This window comes from Saccopteryx bilineata, chromosome X (assembly GCF_036850765.1).
Source record: "Saccopteryx bilineata isolate mSacBil1 chromosome X, mSacBil1_pri_phased_curated, whole genome shotgun sequence".
NCBI lineage: Eukaryota > Metazoa > Chordata > Mammalia > Chiroptera > Emballonuridae > Saccopteryx > Saccopteryx bilineata.
In genome coordinates this window covers 101,431,313-101,454,151 of record NC_089502.1, presented here as the reverse complement: position 1 = coordinate 101,454,151, position 22,839 = coordinate 101,431,313, and the positions used below count along the sequence as shown (strand labels likewise).

At 38.6% G+C, this 22,839-nt stretch overlaps 1 protein-coding gene and 1 non-coding gene across 2 annotated transcripts in view; both read left to right on the top strand.

Moving 5' to 3' along the window:
- SHROOM4 (shroom family member 4) overlaps nucleotides 1-22,839 on the top strand; it is a 284,416-nt gene that overhangs the window by 899 nt on the left and 260,678 nt on the right. The window lies entirely within an intron of this gene.
- Nucleotides 12,950-13,055, top strand: LOC136317963 (U6 spliceosomal RNA). The gene has a single exon (XR_010727951.1). It is a non-coding gene; the product is annotated as a U6 spliceosomal RNA (small nuclear RNA).

Below are 22,839 nucleotides of genomic sequence, written 5' to 3'. Positions count from 1 at the left end.
CATCCTGTCGGGGCAGGTTGTAGGGCGAGGGTCTGGTGTGGGAACGGAGATGAGGCATTGGTGGCTTTCGTCAACCTCCCTTCCCACGGCCGGACGCGCGCACATCCATTCAGCTGGTGGGGCGTTGCTGCTGCCGCTTAGGCTCGGCCTTTCCCTCCCTCCCGAGTCCTGTCCTAGAGCCGGCGAGATTTCCTGCACGTTAAGAAGTGTGGAGGAAACTTTTGCGCCATGGAGCGCAGCTGTGCTGAAGCTGCCGTTGCTGCTGCCGCCGCCGCCAGGATTTGTTTGTTTTAGGAGGCTGTGATCTGCTGGAAACCAAGTTGCAGCTGAGGACCAGGGAGAGGAGCTCTCCCAAGTGCTCCAGAACCCCTAAAGCGAGCCATTCCTGATAGGGGTGAGAGTGGGGGTCGCTTATCCTGTTACTGGGTTGAAAGATTTGTAGGACAACTAACCTTGAGGCGCCAGATTGTCAAATAAATGAACTTTGTGTACTTTATCCAACATTTCTTTTTGTTTTTGTTTTTTTCTGAAATGTTCAAATCTGAAAAGCCCTCCCAACCCGCTGACTTCAGTTGAGGTTGTAGATGTGGATTTGGGCTGGAGATAGATGTGACTTCTCAGCAGGGAACAAATGTCACCTCTTCTTTGACTTTTTAACTTGAGTCAGGTCTGAGCAGGGGCGCGAATACCCTCCTAACCTGTGCTGATTTTGCCTTGCATTGTAGCTTCTGGTTAATTTGTAGTGTAGGGGTCCTTCAGACCTTGGGGCTCATACTCTTAACCCTGGGGTGTGGCCTTAGGGTGTGTACTAATCAGCTTCAGTAGCCTGAGGTATGTTAAGGCAAAATTTTGAGAAGCTGTCAGGGAAACCTGGGATCTTTAGCCTCCCCCAACACCAATAAAGAGCCCAGATCGTCATCCAATACCCACCCCCTTCCCCTATACTAGTCATGTGTATCTAACCAGTCTGAGATGCCTTTGTAAACCTCTGTCACACCCCTTCTAAAGCACTCCCGTGCAGTATTTTCTGGAGGGAGAAATATGCTTTCCTTTTCTTTAAACGAAAAATTACTCTCAACCCCTTGGGAGAGGGGAATCCTGGCCTTCAGGATTTTTTTTTTTCTAATCAAACTACCCCCTTTTTCTATCAAGGTCACAATCAGCTATGTAGCCCTCCGCCCACAGAATTTCCACAGTCTGCCTAAACAACCTGACTTGGAAAGGTCATTTTTGACCTCTGCCCAGCACTGACCCAACCCGAGAAGCACCCCAGAGAGTGCTTGCTGCTGTCGTGCTGGATTGTTTTGTGAGCCAAGGCTAGCGTGGCAGGGGGTGTTACTAAGTATGGGGTAGCCAGCAATTTGTGGTCTGGCTGGGGGATTATTTGAGGGTAGATGAGGGTTTCCTTGGCCAAGCTGCTGAGGAAGACTAGTGTGTTGAGAGGCAGGGTGCCTTTTAATGATTCCTTTTCTGCTAAAGGTACAGTTGACCCCTACTATATGAAGGCTCATTATTACACACATTTGTAGATGCAGAGGGTAAAATCATTTCTCCTATCCCTCTCAAATAACCTGGCTCCTTACAGTAAAAGCTACCTAGCCACCTATAACCTGGTTAGGCCCAACATTATATAAAGGGGCCATAGTATTTTTTTTTAAGTGCAGTGGTTGCCTGTGTTTTTTTGTTTGATTGTTTGTTTTTCTTGCAAAGATACTCTATGGCACATTTCATTAATCTCCTTTTTCATTATTCTGCCTTAGTTTTGCTTCCCCTTAAGCTTCAAAACAATACAGCTTTCTTCTTGAAAATAGCTTCAGTCTGCACACACTGGTGGTGATGGGGTAGAAGGGCGGGTCAAAAATTTGGGTTCTAATCCTTGCTGTGCCACTCACTAGCTCTGGGATTCTGCATATGTCACTTGTCCTCCCTGGGCTTAGATATCTGCATGTCTACAATGAGGTTCAAGTGGGTGGTCTTTAAATAAGACTGACAGTCTAGTAGCCAATCATTTATGCTAGCTCTGGCCCTTTTCTCCTCAAAAGGGTTGCAGACTGAGGAAGAAGATGCTTGTTCCATTTCCACACAGAGTTATTGTTTATAGCAGTACTTCCACATCCCTTATTTAATTAGCTTCTTATAGCCCCCATGTGAGGAATTCAGGAAAGGTTGTAGAAAAACTTGATGGGAAAACTGAGGCCCTAATGCACTGAGTGGGTTACCTAAGTCTATCATATGGTAAGTCAGTAGTAGGTCCCAAGTCTATCATATTTTCTACTCCTTGGAAAGTTTCTTGATTTTTCTCATAGTACTAAAGTTTGTGAAGGGGCATGGGGAATTACCATTCAGGTATGTATCTAGTCTTGGCAGCTTCTCATACCATTAACTCTTTATATGCCAGCCTATGGTTTCACAGTAGGTGAGGCCTGGATTGCAAACTCTCACTCATAGAGTCTGGGTTTATAGAGTAGGAGAGGACTATTTTTAAAAATTATTTATTCATTTTACAGAAAAGAGAGAGAGAGAGAGAGAAGGGGGGAAGGAGCAGGAAGCATCAACTCCCATATGTGCCTTGACCAGGCAAGCCCAGGGTTTCAAACCAGCGACCTCAGCATTACAGGTTGATGCTCTATCCACTGCGCCTCCACGGGTCAGGCAGGAGAGGACTATTTTGATGATTCCAAATTACTTGTGAGGATCTCAGGTCAGCTATAGACAGAGGTAAGGTACAAGAACCATGTTTGGAAATGGAGAATGTTCTCTGGTGTCATGGGAAAAAAAAAACAAAAGTGTTTTTGGTCTGAGTAGTATGGCATGCGTGGTTGGAGATAGCTTGTGGAAAAGGTGAGGGCATCTTGGGAGTGGATGAATTTGAGAAAAGATGATTAGTGGGGAAAGAGTGCATGCAGTGTGACAGTCTACTTCATATTTGTCATGGGAGAACCTTTGGACCAGGAAATATCAGGTTGGAGAAATCATCCACTCCTACCACCTCCTGTGATTTCCCTAAATGTGGAGAATTCAGCTGCCCAAAGTTATGGAGATTAGTATACCTGTAGTCTTATTTTGACAATCAAGTAACAAAAACAAAACAAAAAACGACAAAAAAGAGGAAATGTGTTTAAAAAGCTACTGTTGATTATCCCAAGTGTTAAAGATAATGTTCCCCATTGAAACATGACCCACATGGAAATTGGGTCCAAGACCTTGGTGTTATTAATTCCTTTGGTTAATATACCTCATTCACCCAGGGAGCCTGTCTAGATGAAGTGGAGATTCTCTTCTGATCATATTTGTCTGTTTTGTTATCTAGGGGTTCCTCTGTACACTATAGACATTAATCTATGATGTTGACTTCTTGTGTTAGAAAAAAGAGCCTTTTTGGGGATGGGTGACCTTTCCAAAGTTTTGGCACTAATGATTCTGCATCAATTAGGGTCTCCTGGAGGCCTCAATGATTCAAATTGTACTCTCTCTCTCTCTCTCTCTCTCTCTCTATCAATTAGGGTCTCTTGGAGGCCTCAATGATTCAAATTGTATTCTCTGTCTCTCATTCTCTCTCTTCCTCTCCCCCCCCTCTCACACACACACACACATACACACACACACACACACACACACACACACGGTGGGGGAGAGATACTGAGCTATAGCATAGCATAAGGTTTCTGTATTTCTTTTGTTACTGGAAATGTGCCCCAAGGTTGGCTGAGGGTGGAGAAAGAAAAGGATGGAGACCAGTGTGGGGATGCAGGAAAAGGAGGAGGAGGAAAATTGTGTGTGAGGGGTTAAGATGGGGCAGAAGACAGGTTCATCCTACATATTTGCCCTTTTCCTGGCCCATTTTTTATGGCAGTTTCCATCTGGCACAGTAAAAAAAATGTAGGCTAGTCGCTGCCCTGGAACAAAGTTGGGTAGGGTGGTGAAGTAGCCTGGAGGAGAAAGAAGCTTCACCTCCACTTAATGTGCACTGATGTCATTATATCATCTTATCCTTTCTAGACCTGAGTCTCTATTTCCAAAATGGGGTTAGGCATACCTGCCCGATTTTTATCATCGAAGATGATGTGAGAATGAATTGGGTAAACTCTATTACTACTTGCCTAGGAAAAGGGCAGGGGATGATTTTTGTTTTTAGCTCGACCCCATCCCTACTGTGAGCTTATTTCTAGAAGAAGCACACAGAGAGGCATTTCAGATTTCAAGAGGACATAGTTAAAATCAGATTAAGGCCCTTGTGTAAGTTTGGATGCAAGTTTGAATTCTTGTTGGGTGCAGAGATCATGTTATATGAGAAAAGATAGTTCCTGTGAAACATGTTTAGCTGTGTTTTAGGCTGGGCCCACCCCTAGACCAGGGCTTGGCATTCACAATGAGACCTTCATTGATTGTGCTCCTTGTGAAGTTGGTCCAGCATGGTTACTTATATGAGTCCGATCCTCATCTCTGCCTCTAGAATCATCAAAGATGTCTATTGCCTCAGTTCCCCAACTGCTATCCTATCCCAGAAAGTAGAAGGTATTTGGGGACACAAGGTAGGAATTCATCCAGAGAGTCACAAGGAAGTTTGGAAAGAGGTAGAACAAGAAGTGCAGGTGGTATGTCTCATAATCTTTGATGGAGCTTTGGGTTCACACTACTTTTGGGCCTGCTGGGCTGTCATAATATACCTGGCACCCTATTGAGATCCACACGTGTGCCCCCTAAAGTAGAAAGGGCAAAGCCTGTTATAGGGGTTTCCATCATCAAAACCTCAGACAAAGAAAATAATTCAACTCCATCTGGAAGACACTTGAGTGTTGTCCTTTAAAAAAATTAAAATGATTTATCCCCTTGTTCTTTCCAACCCCCTCCCAGGATATTTTTTTAAAAGAAACTTGAGATTGATGTTTATGGAGTGATTATCTGGAGGGAACATCATAGTTTTTATAGTTAGGCTTCTTCAGAACCAGGGGTAGAGGTGGAGGCAAAGATGCTGACCCATCTGAGAAAAGTTAATAAAGAACAGCAGAGATTAAATGAAAGGCTTCTCTTACTACCCTCTCTGCCAAAGCGCATGCATACACACATACACCCCCAACCTCCAAAGCAGACTAAACTCAAGGCTGTTAGCCTAATGCTGTTCTTAGAGGAGACCTAGAATCACATATTCTCAGCGTGAGAAGGGTCTTTTGGAAGTCAGCTGATCTTAGTCTTAACCAACCCATGAGCCTCCTCTGTAGTAGTCCTGAGCTTAGTCTCCTATGGTCTTAGAGGAGCTCATTTCCTTATTAGCTAGTCCATCTCACTGTTGGAAAGTTTTGACCGTGGACAGCTTTTTATTAAGTTGAACTGCAATCATTTTCCCTCTACCTACCATCTATGGATCATGGATCCTAGCACTACTTTCTGGGATCATGGAGAACAAGGGTGCTTTCTCTGTCTTTGGACAGCCTTTGGGAGGTCCAGAGACAAAGACTGCATCCCCTCACTTCACTTTTCTAGGTTATAGATCTGTAGCTCTTTCAGCTGTTGAGATCCAGCCTCCTCTCCTGTTTCCTCCTTCCACCTTGGCTATATCCTGTCTGTGTTCCTCTTGAGATATGGAACTCACAGCTTAATACAGTAACTGAAGAGAGTGACCAAAGTTGAGTAGGATCATTCTTTTAAACAACAAACAAAAAACAGCTGAAGAGCACTTTGGCTTTTTCTGGAGTCCATGCCATATGAAGATCCTATGTCAAGCAAAGTATTATAGTGGAGATATCTGTGCTGGTGCTAAGCCATACCTTCACAAAGCTTCTACATTGGTATCTAGAACAGCCACATAATAAATTTGGGAGGGACACATTTCACCTCTTACTATCTATTTATTTAGAAATCAAATTTAATGAGGTGACATTGGTCAATAAGAATACACCTTTTACTATTGATTTAGAGTTAGACTTTCCCCTAGCCCTGTTTCTAGCCCAGGCTAGCCTTGGAGAAAATGTCCTAAGGGAGATGAGAGAGAAGACATACACCCTCAGTTCAAGGAGCATGTATGTTTATACAAAGAATTTCAGGTAAAGAATTTGTATAATAGTAAAAGAAAGTGGCATTTAATGAAAAGTATTAAACTCAGATTCTAAAACATCAGATTTAATTTCTTTAATTTATTTTCCCAACTACTGACTTGGAATTTGTAGGAATAATGTCTCTAAACTTAATTTTCATCTTTTGGGAAAAAGAGGTGTCTCCAGGATTGAAGGTGCTGACCATATGTGACATACAATCAGCCTCCAACTTACACAGCCCCTTATGCAGGAATTCCTGTCCTCAATGCCGGTCAGATATTTATCTCCCTGTACCTTGCCACTGGTGTTGACTGTGAAAACTCCTGTTGTTGGGGCCATCCCTGGGTTCTGAGGTCTTATTTTTGTACCTGGAATACCCACAAGAGTCACTCCTGCTGGAGGTCTTGTACCCACAGCCTCATTTACCCATGTCCTCATATATACCAGCTTGTCACCTGAGCTGAGCAAATAAATACCACTTCTTGCTACTAAAGCCCTGATCAGGTAGTATATTAAAGTGAAACTTAATCCTCATTATTACTGAAGGACGAGAAGCCTGGAGAATTGTGTTCCATTGACACGTTATTGATAATAGCTAGGTTCAGACAGTTTTGGAAAGGCCTATTTAATCCATAGTGTATGACTTATGAAATTATAGAACCTAACCACCATTTATGATATTCTTTCTAAAGGAAACTATATTCAAAGCTCCAAGCTGCTTATTTCCAAAAGGTGTTCTGGAAAACAATCCATTCATAAGTTAGAGACAAATGCTCTAGATCTCTGTGATATAGATGTGGGTGGGTTTGGGGTTTCCACTATTATCAGTACCAAAATTGTTCATATCCTTGAGTGTGTGTATGCACAGTATATGCATGGTTAAATTTCTTTTTTTTATTTTATTTTATTTTTTTTGCATTTTTCTGAAGCTGGAAACAGGGAGAGACAGTCAGACAGACTCCCGCATGCGCCCGACCGGGATCCACCCGGCACGCCCACCATGGGGCAACGCTCTGCCCACCAGGGGGGCGATGCTCTGCCCATCCTGGGCATCGCCATGTTGAGACCAGAGCCACTCTAGCGCCTGAGACAGAGACCACAGAGCCATCCCCAGCACCCGGGCCATCTTTGCTCCAATGGAGCCTTGGCTGCAGGAGGGGAAGAGAGAGACAGAGAGGAAGGCGCAGTGGAGGGGTGGAGAAGCAAATGGGCGATTCTTCTGTGTGCCCTGGCCGGGAATCGAACCCGGGTCCTCCGCACGCTAGGCCGACGCTCTACTGCTGAGCCAACCAGCCAGGGCTGGTTAAATTTCTTTATGAAACAACTCTAGGTTATCTTGAACTGAGTTATCTTGTTATCAGCAATTGACCCTTTTATATTGTTTATTTTGGAACCTAGATCACTTTCAACTTCTGTGGAACCAATATTTTATTTTATGGTATTTCCCTGAAATACCCCTCTTTAAATAGACTTCAATTAAGACATTAATGAATACATTGAGATATTCTTTTTCCTGGCTAAAGATTATGTTGGAGTAGAAGGATAGGGTAGAAGTTTGTTTCTTATACCCCTTTGCCCCATCCAGTGTAAATAGGCCAAATGGAAAGATCATCTTAGGCATTAGTTTTGCAAAGGATGATCTGTTCTTCCTCACATCACACTGGCATGTTTACTTGGGCACATAGCTATCCTGGCTTGACAATGAAGTTGCAAGGGTCAAGATGACTCAGTTTCTTAAAGTAACTAACCCCTCCCCTTTGACTTCACCTTCACCCCCTCTCTTACAGTGTGAGTCTGTGACTATGTTATGTCACAGAGTGAGAACTGCCTAACAGCAAGGGGAACACATTTTCCATGCATCCAAGCTGCCCTTCTTTCATATCTGGTCTTTGATTCCCAGCCCCCACCCATGAGCACCAATTGCTTGAGGCCTACATTTTGGACTGTCTCATTCACGTGTCATTGACACTTTTTTCATTCATTGGCTGCCCTGTCCTCTGTCCAGAACCCAACGTTTTCTCTACTTTGGTCACAGTGGCCCCTTCTAGTCTGCTGTACCAGCTTAGTCCCTCTTGGCTCAGCCATGCTTCTGGTGAGGGGTAAGAGAAGCTCACAGAATTAAGGTTGATAATAATTCAAAGCACTCAGCAAATTAATAGCTGGATTAGGGGGAAATTTTCCTCATGCTGTGTCTCTTTCTATTCTGCTTTACTGGAGGACAAGACCTTTGTAACATTCCTGACACCATCTTTTCACCTTGCTGAGTAATCCTGGCATGTTACTTCACTTCTCTGTACCCTCCTATTGTTTCTTCTCAGACTCTCAATGGGGTAAGTTTCTGCTTTATTGATGGGTCACTGAGGGCTCCAGGAATCTTGCTTTGTCAAGGCTATGGAAGTGTGAAGGTTGACTGGCAGCAGGCAGCTCTTACAGTGCATTGCTTTTCTCCCCGCTACTACTTCCTATCTTTCCAGAAGTGGCTGTTTCCTGGTATGTTCTCAGGGATGGCATGTGGCACGGTCTGTTAACTTTCACTCAAGTCTTTTAATGTTACATTTGTAAGGAATGTGGAAGGTGGGACTAATTTGACAGGATCAAGGGTTAAGCCCAGTGATGGACAGACCCTTTGTGGTGTCTTCTGCTTCTCACCCTAATGCCACTCAACAGATTCCCAGCTGTATGTTTGTCTCTCTTCCTGAGCCTCTGGCAGGAAACTTTTGAATGGTTTTCCTATTCTGCCTTTCACAGTCCATCAGAAATTGATTTTTTCTTTTGGGGGAGGGGGTTGGGGTGACATGAGGTAGAGCTGAGAGTAATTCTGGTTCAACTAGTTATTCTGGAAATAGGTTAGAGTCTCACAGGCTGCAGCCCCATCTTGGCTAATGAGAAGATGACATGCTAAAGCCTTGGCTTTGTTGGGCTAACTTGCTGTTTTCCATTTCTTTTTGTTTGTATTTGATATAAGTAAAAGCGCCTGTGAAAATTTCTGTAGGTAGGCAGCTTTTGATGGCATCTTATCTTACTGAGATGGTGAATGCTGCACATCTTGGAGTCTCAGGTATGAGTAAGTATCCAGTTTTGACTGTCATGCTCTTTGGAGGACTTAAATGTGAGTTTGGAGCTCTGTGTTAATTAAAATTTGCAATTAAGTATCAAGACATTAGGCTGAAAAGTGGATGAGACAAGGTCCTGGATACCCCACTTAGGTAGATATACTTTACTGGGTAGAGGCAATGTAGTTTGGTTGGATCTCAGAAGCCTCTTGAACCCAAATTGTGCTCATGGCCTAGATATAGTAGGATAGAAGAGGTTTTGGACCTGCTTCTAGGTGCTTTACATGTATTCTCATTTAATTTTTACAGTAACTCTTTGAGGTAGATATCAATGCCCCCATTGTGCAGATGAAGCGACTGAGGTTCAAGAAAAGTTAAGTAACAGACTCTAGATCACAGAGTAAATGGTAGAGCTGACATTCAAATGTCCTTCTGTCTGATTTCAAATCCCAGTCTTTTTCTATAGTGCTCTGTTTTCGTGGGTGAAAGAAAAAAAAAAACTGGGTAAGAAGTGAGGGCAGGGGCAGTAGGAAAGAAGTGAGAAATGAGAGAATTATAATTTAGTGCAAAAACTGGTAATATTATCAATATGCCCATGCCCCTCAGGGGTCAGGATCTAAGGAAGGATTTTTTTTAATTGTTTTGTTTTAAATCTCAAATCAGGATAAGGGGGATGAGCTTGAATTCAAAAGACCTGAAGTTCAGTATTTGCTTTGTCAATTATTATTCATGTGTCTTTGGACAAGTAACTTTCCTCCCTGAGTCTCAATTTCCTCATTTTCAAAATGAAAATAATAAAAGTTGTACATTTTTCTAGAAGGGAGGTAGATTGATTTTATCCTTCATCTCATGTAAATACTTGATGTGTGTGTGTGTATGATTTAAGAAAGAAAGAAAAGGCATTTTGCAGGCGTCACTGATTAAACAGCAATTTTCTCAAGATAATTTTGAACTTAAGAAATGAAGTTTCTGAAGTTACCAAATCATTTGAAATGGCAGGACACCTTTAATGTGATGTCTGTTGCTGTCACAAGTTGCAAGACCAGACATAATTTCTGGCTAATGTCTGAACAGCCAGCAATTTGAAAGGTATGCTAACCCTAGTTTGTCTCCTATCTAAGAGCTCTCAATTAAGCCTCCAATCAATCAATCAATCAATCAATCAATCAGTCAGCCTATCACTCAACACATATTTGTTGAGTACTTTGTAAAGTGCCTAACTCTAAACTAGAGAACTCAAGAGATAGCCATCATAACAGCCCTGTTCCCTGGAAGTGGTAGTTTTGGTGAAGAGAGGCACTACTGCAAACCCAGAAAACAAACCTCGAAGTTCTGAAATCATGGAGTAGAATCTAAGAGCAACATTTATTCAGTGAGAAGTGATATTATTATAGGTTGATGTGATTGGGAAGCTTTTTTGGAAAAGGGAAAATTGGAGTTATGCCTTGAGGGATAGGTAAGATATAGGTAGTGAAAAAGAAAAGCATTCATTCCAGCTAGTGAAAATGCTGCATGTCCTAAAGACACAGACAAGAGACTGAGACCATTTGGTTTACCCCACTGAGAATGGACTACTAGCATGAGCTTGCCAAGATCAGGGGAGTATTGTTTGTTCATTTACTCACTTAATTTATTCACTGAGCTCATTGAGTGCCTGTAATTTTTACTTGTTTTCTAACAACTATTTTCATAGTGGTGTGTGTCATGAGGCAGGCACTCTTTTTCTATTTTAATATATATAAACTCATTTATTAACCCCATTTTATAGATGATAAATTGAGGCATAAGGAGGTTAGGTCATACTTGCTCAAGTCATACTACTTGTGTGGCTGGATAAATAAAACAATGGATCTCTACTTCTGCTTGATAGTTGCAGAGTAATGGCATATAAAGATGAATGATGTGAGCTGGTTATTTATTATATAAATATATATTGGGACAAAAGATTGTCTAGCAATTAGCTAACTTTCATAACAATCAGCAGATTAATAAATTGTCTATGTTAACCATTATATTCGTAAAATAATCATTTGTTGTTTTAACTGATCAGTGATAGGAGGGGAGGCAGAGAGACAGACTCCTACATGCATCCTGACCAGGATCTACCCAGCAAGCCCACTAGGGGGCAAGGCCCTGTCCATCTGGGGTATTGCTACATTGTTTAACAACTGAGCTCTTCTTAGTACCTGAGGCAGAGGACATGGAGCCAGCCTCAGCACTCGGGGCCAACTTGCTCCAATTGAGCTATAGCTGCAGGAGGGGAAGAGAGAGAGAAAAGTGAGAGAGGATAGAGTGGAGAAGCAGATGGACACTTCTTCTTTATGCCCTGACTGGGAATCGAATCTGGGACATCTCCACACTGGGCCGCCACTCTACCACTGAGCCAACTGGCCAGGGTGTAAGCTGGTTATTTTGAAGAATCAAAAAAACTGGGCTATAGAATGGCTTCAGGTTGGGAATAGGTAACAATTTTGTTGTTTGGGAGGATTAGAGTTAATGTATTAAAAATAAAACCTCTAGCACAGTATCAGCCACATAAGTACTTCCATGAGGAGAGACCTGATTAAAGGAGTATATTCTGAGGGAATCTGTCATCTTGGCAATGTGCTGACCATTATACATTAGCAAGTTGCCAGAGGTCAGTGGTAATACATAATATTTGGATTTGAAGAAATGAAGGAGAAGCAGGAGTTAAGGCAAATCCAGTTATTTCTAACCTAGAAGGTTCTAAGTGGTGATAGGGAATGGGAACACTAATCAGTTTTATTTAGTTTAGTTTTGGATCTTTTGAGACTGAGGTGTCTGTAAGACAATCAACTTAAGTCCCATAGGCATTTCAAAAAAAATTTGTTTATTTAAGGCCACTGATCAGTTAAAATAACAAATCATTATTTTAAGAATATAATGGTTAACATAGCCAATTTATTAATCTTCTGATTGTTGTGAAAGTTAGCTAATTGCGAGACAATATTCTGCCCAAAATACATTGTAACAGGCCTACATTGTTATTTACTTGTCCTTTCTGGCCAGAGCTTGGTCTTTCTGTCCCCTAAAATTTGCAGGATGCCTAGTCACCTCAGGTGTTACTGGCTGAAGTTCTTTCTGTTTAACTTAGTACTTTCAAGTGATGAGAAAGTCCAAAAATCAAACAAAAGTAGAAGAAACTGACAAAAGGCCAAACTTCAGACATGATGCTTGAAATGTTAAAATATTGTAGGTTGTGAAAAATATCCTCAGTTGACTTGCCAAGACGTTTAAAAATTGTTTTCTCTATATGAAAAACACAATGTGGAGGCTTGGAAAGCAAACCTTAAACCACTGAAGCTTCAAGTCTGTATTGAGTTTTTTTTGTTAGCAGTTTGATACTCTCTGCATGGTGTAGTATTATTAATTTGTGAATATTATTGTTAATATTTCTACAATAGTATTGGTTCTTAAGTGTGACCTTTGAAAAAGCACTGTAAAACTTACAAGTATTACTGAATTGCCTTCAGTGGTGTCCTTATCAAACTCATCTTGATTTTTATATTAAAATAAGAAGGGAATCGAGATTTACTTCACAAATTTATTTACTGCAGATTTGGATGGAAAATATTGCTTTATTATTAAGAGACTTTTTGCACATTTGAAGTGATTATCTGACCTAAATCGTAGGCCTGATGCTTTGCATACTTACATGTAATTTGCAGAAAAGGTTAACTTCATGTGTGGAAGGGCCCAGAAATCCCTCTCCTACCCCCCATTCATTTTAGATTTGCTTTTTAGACCCATTAATTCTTTTCATAACATCATTTGCTTTTTTGCATGCTGAAAAACTAACATTCAGAATATTGTAAAGATGCTGGTGCTATGGGATTTAGTCTAGTGCTCGCTTCAGCAGCACATATATAAAATTGGAATGATACAGAGAAGATTAGCATGGCTCCTGTACAAATATAAAATGCAAGTTCATGAAGAATTCCATATTTTTGGATAGATCCTACAGACAGAAAATCAACAAAGAAACAGAGGTCTTAAGTGACACACTAGATCAACTGGCCTTAATTGATATCCTCAGAACATTTCACCACAAAGCATCGGAATATACATTCTTTTCATATGTTCATGGTACATTTTCTAGGACAGACCACATGTTAGGACACAAAACAAGTCTCAATAAATTTAAGAAAATTGAAATCATATCAAGCATCTTCTATGACCACAATGGCATAAGAATAGAAACCAATAACAATAGAAAAATTGAAAAATATTCAAACACTTGGAGGCTAAATAACATGTTATTAAGTAATGAATGGGTTAACAATGAGATCAAGGAAGAAATAAAAAAGTTCCTTGAAACCAAAGAAAATGAACGTGTAACCCAAAATCTATGGGACATAGTGAAAGCATAAGTTCTCAGTGAACTTCGCCTGAGAGGAAAGTTCATAGCATTACAGGCATAATGTAAGAAGCAAGAAAGGTTCAAATGTGCGATATAATCTCACACCTAGAAGAACTAGAAAACAACAACAACAAGAAATTAAGCCCAGAGGAAGTAGAATGAAGGAAATAATAAAGATCAGAGGGGAAATAAATGACGTAGAGGCTAAAAAAGAATACAAAAGATCAATGAAACCAAGAGCTGTTCTTTGAAAGGCAAGTAAGATTGACAAACCTTTAACCAGACTCATCAACAAAAAAAAAAAAATGAAGAGAGGAGACCCAAATAAATAAAATTAGAAATGAAAGAGATGTAAAAGCTGACATCATAGAAATACAAGTGATATAAGAAAATACTATGAAGATCTCTATGCAGAAAAAAAAAAAAAGGACAACCTAGGCAAAATGGATAAGTTTTTAAAAACATCAAATTTTCTAAATCTGAATCTGGAAGAATCAGAAAACCTGAGCAGACCAATTACAACAAGTGAAATTGAAACTGTTATCAAAAAACTCCCAGCAAACAAGTCCTGGACCAGATGCTTTACAGGCCAATTTTACCAAATATTGAAAGAAGAATAATCACCTGTCCTTCTCAAGCTATTCCAAAAACTTGGAGAGAAGACTTCCAAGCACATTTCATGAGACAAACATAAGCTAATTCCAAAACCAGATAAAGACACTACAAAGAAAGAAAACTGTAGGCTAATATTCCTGATGAATATAGATGCAAAAATACTCAACAAAATACAGTTGTCTCTCACCATATTGTGGTTCACTTTTTGTGGTCTCTCTGTATTGCAGATTTTTTGCTATCTCATGGGATTTTGTGGTATGTAGCTACTTATATATATTTATTATTGTAATTATTTTTGTGGTAAAATAACCAAAATAAGTGTGGGAAAGTTTAATAACAGTGTGGGAAAGGTTTATAAGAGTGTGGGGAGGGTTTATAAAGCCTTAATATATATATTATTATATATATGTTATTATATATATAATAAAATAAATATAAAGTTGCTACTTCGTGGATTTTTGCTTATCATGGAGGGTTCTGGGAACTAACCTGCATGATAGACGAGGGACCACTGTATTAGTAACCTGAATCCAGCAATATATTAATCAAGTGGGATTTATTCTGGGGAGGCAAGGTTGGTACAATATTCACAAATCAATAAGGGTGATTCATCACATAAACAAAATGAAGGATAAAAATCACATGATAATATGAATAGATACAGAAAAAGAATTTGCTAAAATCTATGATAAAACCTCTCAGCAAAGTGGGAATAAAAGGAATATAACTCAACATAGTAAAGGTCATATAGGCAGATGATGTCAGTATATGATGGCATAAAAGATACTCCTGATCTCTCCCCTTGAAATTTCAACAAATTGAACAACTATAATGCAGTGAAGCAATAAAATATAAAAGAATATATTAAAAAAGAATATGTAAAAAGTAACACTGGGCTCACAGGCTTGCCTGGAAAACCCATGTACCAACTGGACTAAAGGTAAGAAGGGTTGAAAAGGGAGATAAAACACACTTGCCATTGACTCAGGAGAGGCCGGGACTGTCCACGTTTTCACCTGCAGGGACTCCAGACAGGAGTTGAAAAGAAGCCCAGAGTGACTGGATCTACTTCAGCCAGGAGGAGTGGAGAGATTGAGGGGCGGTGGGGGAGATACTAAACCAAAGTGGTGGCAGAAAGAGTGGTTGTGGCCAATGTTCTCACAATCTGCCCACAGCCCATACTCAGTGCAGAGACAGAGAAAACCAAAGTGCAGCCCCCGAGCTATCTAGATCTGCCACCCTCATATTGTGGGTACAGAGAGTGGGAGAGACACCCCACAGCTAACTCTCCAGAGACATGCTTTCCCCTAAAGAACAGAACTGCTTTGTGTGTGGTCCCCTGGTCTGTTAAGATGTGAGGAGGAGTGTTCTGGAGACCTGAGATCGCCATTGCTAATGCCATAAAGCCCTAAAGCCCTCACAACATACCCCACCCACTAAGGCACTGTAGCCCTGCCTACATCATTGCAAGAACAACAACTCAGCAGAGGTCAAACCATTTATATCACAGAGATAAATTTTGTAATGCAGTGCCACCAACTGGAAGAAAACAGTACCTCTCAAAATTGATTTTTTTATTTTTTCTTTCTCTTTTTCTATTTGAATTTCACTTTCTTTAATATTTATATTTCTTTTTTGTGGGTGTTCTGTGTTTTTTGTTTTTCTTAGTTTTTATGTTTTTTTCTTATTTACTAGTAATTAAAATAATTCTAAAATTCATATATTTTTCATTTTAGTTTTTCAATTTTTATATTTAATTTCTTAGTGGTTTTTTGTTAGAGTTCTTAAAAATACCACTCTCAAATGCCACCAAGAAAGAAGAAATAGAATACCATGACTACACAAGAAATATACATAGTTCATAAAGAAAATGAAAAATCTTCAGAAGCATTCTCAATCACTTGGAAATTGGGGAGTTAAATGATAAAGAATTCAGAATTGAAGTTCTGGAAATACTCAATGAGATATGAGAAAATACTGATAGCCAATTTTGTGAGCTAGAAAAACAAATTTATGAACAAATTGAATACTTCACCAAGGAGATTCAAACTTTAAAAAAGAACCAAACCGAGATGAGTTACTCCACTCATAAATTGAAAAATTAGATAGCAAGTTTAGCTAAAAGAACAAGTCAGAGAGAAGAGAGAATCAGTGACATTGAAGACAGGCAACAGGTATTCTACAAAGAGAGTAAGGGAGAGACTCACAAATTAAATAAAATTGAGAGATCTCTACAAGAACTATCTGTGTCTATCAGAAAGACCAATATAAGAATAATGGGTACATCAGCAGAAGAAAAGAAGGAGAAGGGAATTGAGGGCCCATTCAAACAAATAATTGATGAGACTTTCCCAAGCCTATGAAAAAAGTTAGAGCTTCGATTCCAAGAAATAAACAGAACATTGAGTTACCTCAACCCAAACAGACATTATTCAAGATATGCATCATAATAAAATTGTCAAAAATCAATAACAAAGAAAGAATCCTCAAGGCATCTCGGGAAAAGAAGAAGTTAACATATAAAGGAAGGCCCATGATGATACCATCAGACTTCTCAGAAGAACTCTACAAGCTAGAATAAAGTGGACTCAAACATTAAAAGTACTGAAAGAGAGGAATTAATTACCATAAATACTATATCCATCAAAGTTATCCTTCAAATATGAAGGAGAAATTAAAACTTTGCAGACATAGAGAATTTATCAGCAGAAAACCCCCACTGCAGGAAACACTCAAGTAGGATATTCAATCTGAAACAAACAACAAAACAAAACAAAACTCATCTAAAATTTCCAACAAGGTTACAATAAAAACAAGGATAATGTGTGACAACAATAGCATAAATGAAGAGATGATAAAGATCTGCATTAGCAAAGGAGAATGAAGTGCAGAAACACTCAAAAGAAAAGGACTCTTGCACGTATGAAATTTTTTCTCTTAATAAACTAATGGTAACCACCCAAGAAAAAGCCACTACTAAAATACAGAGCTTAAAAAAAGAAGAAACAGGAGAAAGAAGTATGAAACACTGCCCCCCCAAACAAACAAATAAACAAAAAAAACAAACAAAAACAACTGACAGAAACACAAAAGACAAAAACCAAATATGACACAGAACTTCCCGAAAACAAAACATAAATGGCTATAGGGAAACCTCAAGCCTCAATAATTACCTTAAATATGAATGAACATACCTCACCAATAAAGAGGCACAGAGTAGCAGACTTGATCAAAAAGCAAAACACAACCATATGCTGCCTTCAAGAGACACATCTAGGCTGCAAGGACAAAAGTAAATTTAAAGTGAAAAATTGGAAAATGGTTCTCCAAGCAAACAATAACCAAAGAAAAGCAGGTATAGCCATACCCATATCTAAAAATGCTGATTTCAAGACATCAAAGGTAACAGGAGACAAAGATGGACATTTCATAATGATAAAGGGGACATTGTATCAAGACATAACACTTTGTAATATATATGCATTGATTCAGGGAACAACAAAATATATAGGAAACATATTAACTGATCTAAAAATAGAAACAGACAGAAACAAAGTCATACTTAGAGAACTCAACACACCACTGATGGCTTTAGATAGATCACCCAAACAGAAAATAAATAGAAAAATATTGGCCTTAAACACAAATAAATAGAAAAATATTGGCCTTAAACAACAGACTAGACCAGGGGTCCCCAAACTACGGCCCACGGGCCACATGCGGCCCCCTGAGGCCATTTATCCGGCCCCCGCCGCACTTCCAGAAGGGGCACCTCTTTCATTGGTGGTCAGTGAGAGGAGCATAGTTCCCATTGAAATATTGGTCAGTTTGTTGATTTAAATTTACTTGTTCTTTATTTTAAATATTGTATTTGTTCCTGTTTTGTTTTTTTACTTTAAAATAAGATATGTGCAGTGTGCATAGGGATTTGTTCATAATTGTTTTTTTTTTTTATAGTCCGGCTCTCCAACGGTCTGAGGGACAGTGAACTGGCCCTCTGTGTAAAAAGTTTGGGGACCCCTGGACTAGACCAAATGGACATAATAGACACTACAGTACATATCCTAGAACATCAGGTTATACATTTTTTTCCAGTGTGCTTGGAATAATCTCAAGGATAGACCATATATTGGGCTACAAAACAAGCTTCAACAAATTCAAGAAGATTGAAATCATACCAAGTATATTTTCTGAACATAAAGACTTGAAATTAGAACTCCCTGAAAAAAAGCAAGTAAAAAACCCCACAAATATATGGGAATTAAACAAGATAATTCTAAAAAAAATGACTGGGTTAAAGAAGAAATAAAGCAGAGTTCAAAGGATGTATACAGACAAATGAGAATGACAATGACATATCAAAATTTCTGGGATGCAGTGAAAGTAGTAATAAGAGGGAAGTTTATATCACTACAGATTGTATCAAGAAATAAGAGAGATTCCTAGTAAATAACGTACATCACATTGATAGAACTAGAAAAAATAGAACAAAGGAAGCCCAAGATCTGCACAAGAAAGAATATAGTCAAAATTAGAGCAGAACTAAATAAAAGAACAAAAAAACTATAGAAAAAAACAATAAGCAAAGAGCTGGTTCTTTGGAAAGATCGATAAAATTGACAAACCCGTGGCTAGACTCACTAAGGAAAAAAAAGACTCATATAAACAAAATCCGAAATGAAAGAGGAGAAATTACCACAGACATCATAGATATAACAAAGATCATACTAGAATAGTATGAAAGATCATATGCCACCAAATTTATTAATGTGAAAAAAATGAGTAAGACCTTAGAATTATACAATATTCTTAGAATGAGTCACAAAGAAGTGGAAAATCCAAATAGACCCATAAGCAGGTAGAAAATAGAACTATTAAAAACATCCTGCAAAATAAATGTCCAGGACCAGATGGCTACACTATTGAATTCTACTAAACCTTTAAAGAAGATTTAGTACCTATCCTCAAAGTCTTCCAAAAAAATAGAAGAGGCAATACTCCCTAAAACATTTTATGAGGTCAATATAACCCTAATATCAAAACCTAGGAAGAACAACACAGAAAAAGAAAACTGCAGACCAATAACTAATGAATGCAGTTACAAAATTCCTAAACAAAATACTAGTAGATCAAATACAATAATAAAAAAAATGATACATCACATATACAGATCAATGAAACAGAATTGAAAGCCTAGAAATAAAACCACATATATATGGACAAATAATGTTTTACAAGCCAAAAACACAGAATGGAGTAAAGAAAGACTCTTCACCCTGACTAGGCGGTGTTGCAGTGGATAGAGCATCGGATTTGGATGTGGAGAACCCAGGTTCGAAACCCCAAGGTCACCGGCTTGAGCTTGGGCTCATCTGGTTTGAGCAAGGTTCACCAGCTTGAGCCCAAGGTCGCTGGCTTGAGCAGGGAGTCACTCACTCTGCTATAGCGCCCCCCGTCAAGGCACATGTGAGAAAGCAATCAATGAACAACTAAGGTGCCACAATAATTGATGCTTATCATCTCTCTACCTTCCTGTTTGTCCCTATCTGTCCCTCTCTCTGTCTCTCTGTCAAAAAAAAAAAAAAAAAGACTCTTCAATAAATGGTGCTGGGAAAATTGGAAAGCCACGTGCAAAAGAATGAAACTTTACTACAGTTTGTTCCCCTGTACAAAAATTATTTCAAAATGGATTAAAGACCTAAATATAAGATCTGAAGGAATAAAATACACATAAGAAAATAGGAACTAGGGACTATATGAAACTAAAAGGCTTCTGCACAGCAAAAAAAAAAAAACTGACAACAGAACAAAAAGGCAGCCAACCAAAAGGAGATGATATTTGCACACTACAGCTCTGATAAGGGTTAAGACACAAAATAAATAAATAAATAAAATAAAGAACTCACAAAGCTCAGCAACAAAAAAAGCAAACAATCCAATTAAAAATGGGGAGAGGAAGGACCCGAACACACACTTTTCCCAAGAAGACATACAAATGGCCAACAGATAGATATAGGAAAGAATACTCATCTTCACTAACTCTTCGAGAAATGCAAGTCAAAACAACAATGAGCTACTACTCACACCTGTTAGATTGGCTATTATCAACAATACAGGGAATAATAAATATTGGAGAGGTTGTGGAGAAAAAGGAACCCTCATTTTCTGCTGGTGGAAATGTAAACTGGTATAGCCATTATGGAAGAAAGTATGGTAGTTTCTCAGAAAAACTAAGAATAGAACTACAATATGAGCCAGCAATCCCTCTACTGGACATATATCCCAAAATCTCTAAAATATCTCTATGTACAAACACATGTACTTCCATGTTCCTTGCAGCATTATTCTCAGTGGCCAAGACATGAAAACAACCAAGTGACCTTCAAAAGAGGATTGGATAAAGAAGATGTGGAACATATATACAATGGAATACTGTACTACTCAGCCATGAGAAATGATGATTTATTGCCATTTATGACAACATGGATGGACCTTGAGAAAATTATATCCAGTGAAATAAGTAAATCAGAAAAAGCTAAGAACTATATGATTTCACACATAAGTGGGATATAAAACTGAGACTCATGGACATAGATAAAAGTGAAGAGGTTACCAAGGGGAGGAAAATATGGGAGAGGAGTGGAGAAGGGGAGTGAAGAGGGACAAGTATGCAGTGATGGAGAGTGATTTGACTTTGGGTGATGGGCACACCACACAACCAACAGTTCAAATGATGTGGAGATGTTTACCTGAAACTTATGTATACTCTTATTGACAAATGACACTCTTTTAAAATTAATTTTCTGAAAATAAAATTAAGGTCATATATGACAAACTGACAGCCAACATCATATTCAATGTGCAAAAATGGAAATCAATCTCCTTAAGATCAGGAACAAGGCAGGGGTGCCCCCTCTCACCACTCTTATTCAACATAGTTCTGTAAGTCCTAGTCACAGCAATCAGCCAAGAAGAAATAAAAGGCATCCAAATTGGAAAAGAAGAAGTAAAACTCATTATTTACTGATGACATGATACTATACATAGAAAACCCTAAAATCTCAGCCAAAAAACTACTAGACCTGAAAAATGAATTTGTCAAGGTGGCAGGATATAAAATTAATCAGAATTCAGTGGCATTTTTATACACCAAAAATAAATTGTCAGAGAAATTAAGGAAACAGTCCCTTTCACTGTTACAACAAAAATATAATATACCTAGGAATTAATTTAAACAAGGATGTAAAGGATTTGTACTTGGAAAATTATAAGACATTGAAAAAAAGTTGAGGAAGATACAAACAAGTAGAAGTGTATAGGAGTAATTAACATCATTAAAATGTCTATACTACCCAAAGCAATCTAGAGATTCAATGCAATTCCTGTTAAAATACCAATGGCATACTTCATAGATCTAAAACAAATATTTAAAAACTTATCTGAAACTAAAAAAGGACCCAAATAACCTCGGCAATATAGAAAATGAAGAACCAAGTGGGAGGTGTCATACTTCCTAATATCAAGATATACTACAAGGCCATTGTAATCAAAACAGCCTGGTACTGGCATAAGAACAGGAATACAGATCAATGGAACAGAACAGAGAACCCAGAAATAAATCCACACATTTACAGTTAATTAATATTTGGCAATGGAGGTAAGATTATACAATGGAGTCAAGACAGTCTCTTTAATAAATGGTGTTGTGAAAATTGGATAGGTACATGAAAAAAAATGAAACTATACCACCAACTTACACTATTCACAAAAACAAACTCGAAATGGATAAAAGACTTAAATGTAAGTCATGAAACCATAAAAATTTTGGAAGAAAACATAGGCGGAAGAGTCTCAGACATCTCTTGTAGCAACATTTTTGCTGATATATCTCTGTTGGCAAATAAAGTAAAGAACACAATAAACAAATGGAACTACATCAAACTAAAAAGCTTTTGCACAGCAAAAGACAACATTAACAAAATAAAAAGACAAACCACTCAATGGGAGAACATATTCGTTGATACATCTGATAAGAGGTTAATAACCAAAATTTATAAAGAACTTCTAAAACTCAGCAACAGGAAGGTTAAACAGTCCAATTAAAAAATGGGCAAGGGACCTGAAAAACACTTCTTCAAAGAGACATACAGATGGCCAATAGGCATATGAGAAAATGCTCAGTCACTAATGGGAGAAATGCAAAGTAAAACCACAATTAGATACCAAGTCACACTGTCAGAATGGCTGCCATCAACAAATCATCAAACAACAAGTGCTGGTGAGGGTGTGGAGAAAAGGGGACTCTAGTACACTGCTGGTGGGAATGCAGACTGGTGCAGCCACTGTGGAAAACAGTATGGAGTTTCCTCAAAAAATTAAAAATGAAACTGCCTTATGACCTAGCCATCCCACTTTTAGGAATATATCCTAAGAATCCCAAATCACTGATTCAAAAGAAGATATGCACCCCCATGTTTATTGCAGCATTGTTTACAATAACCAAGATCTAGAAACAGCCTAAGTGTCCAATAGTGTACTAATTGATAAAAAAAAAAAGCAGTGGTACATATACATACATATACACAATGGAATACTATGGAGCCACGAAAAAGAAGGAAATCTTATCTTTTGCAATGGCATGGATGGACCTGGACATTATTATTCTAAGTGAAATAAGCCAGGCAAAGAAAAACAAATATTATATGATTTCACTTAAATGTGGAATCTAATGAACACAATAAACTGAGGAACAAACTCC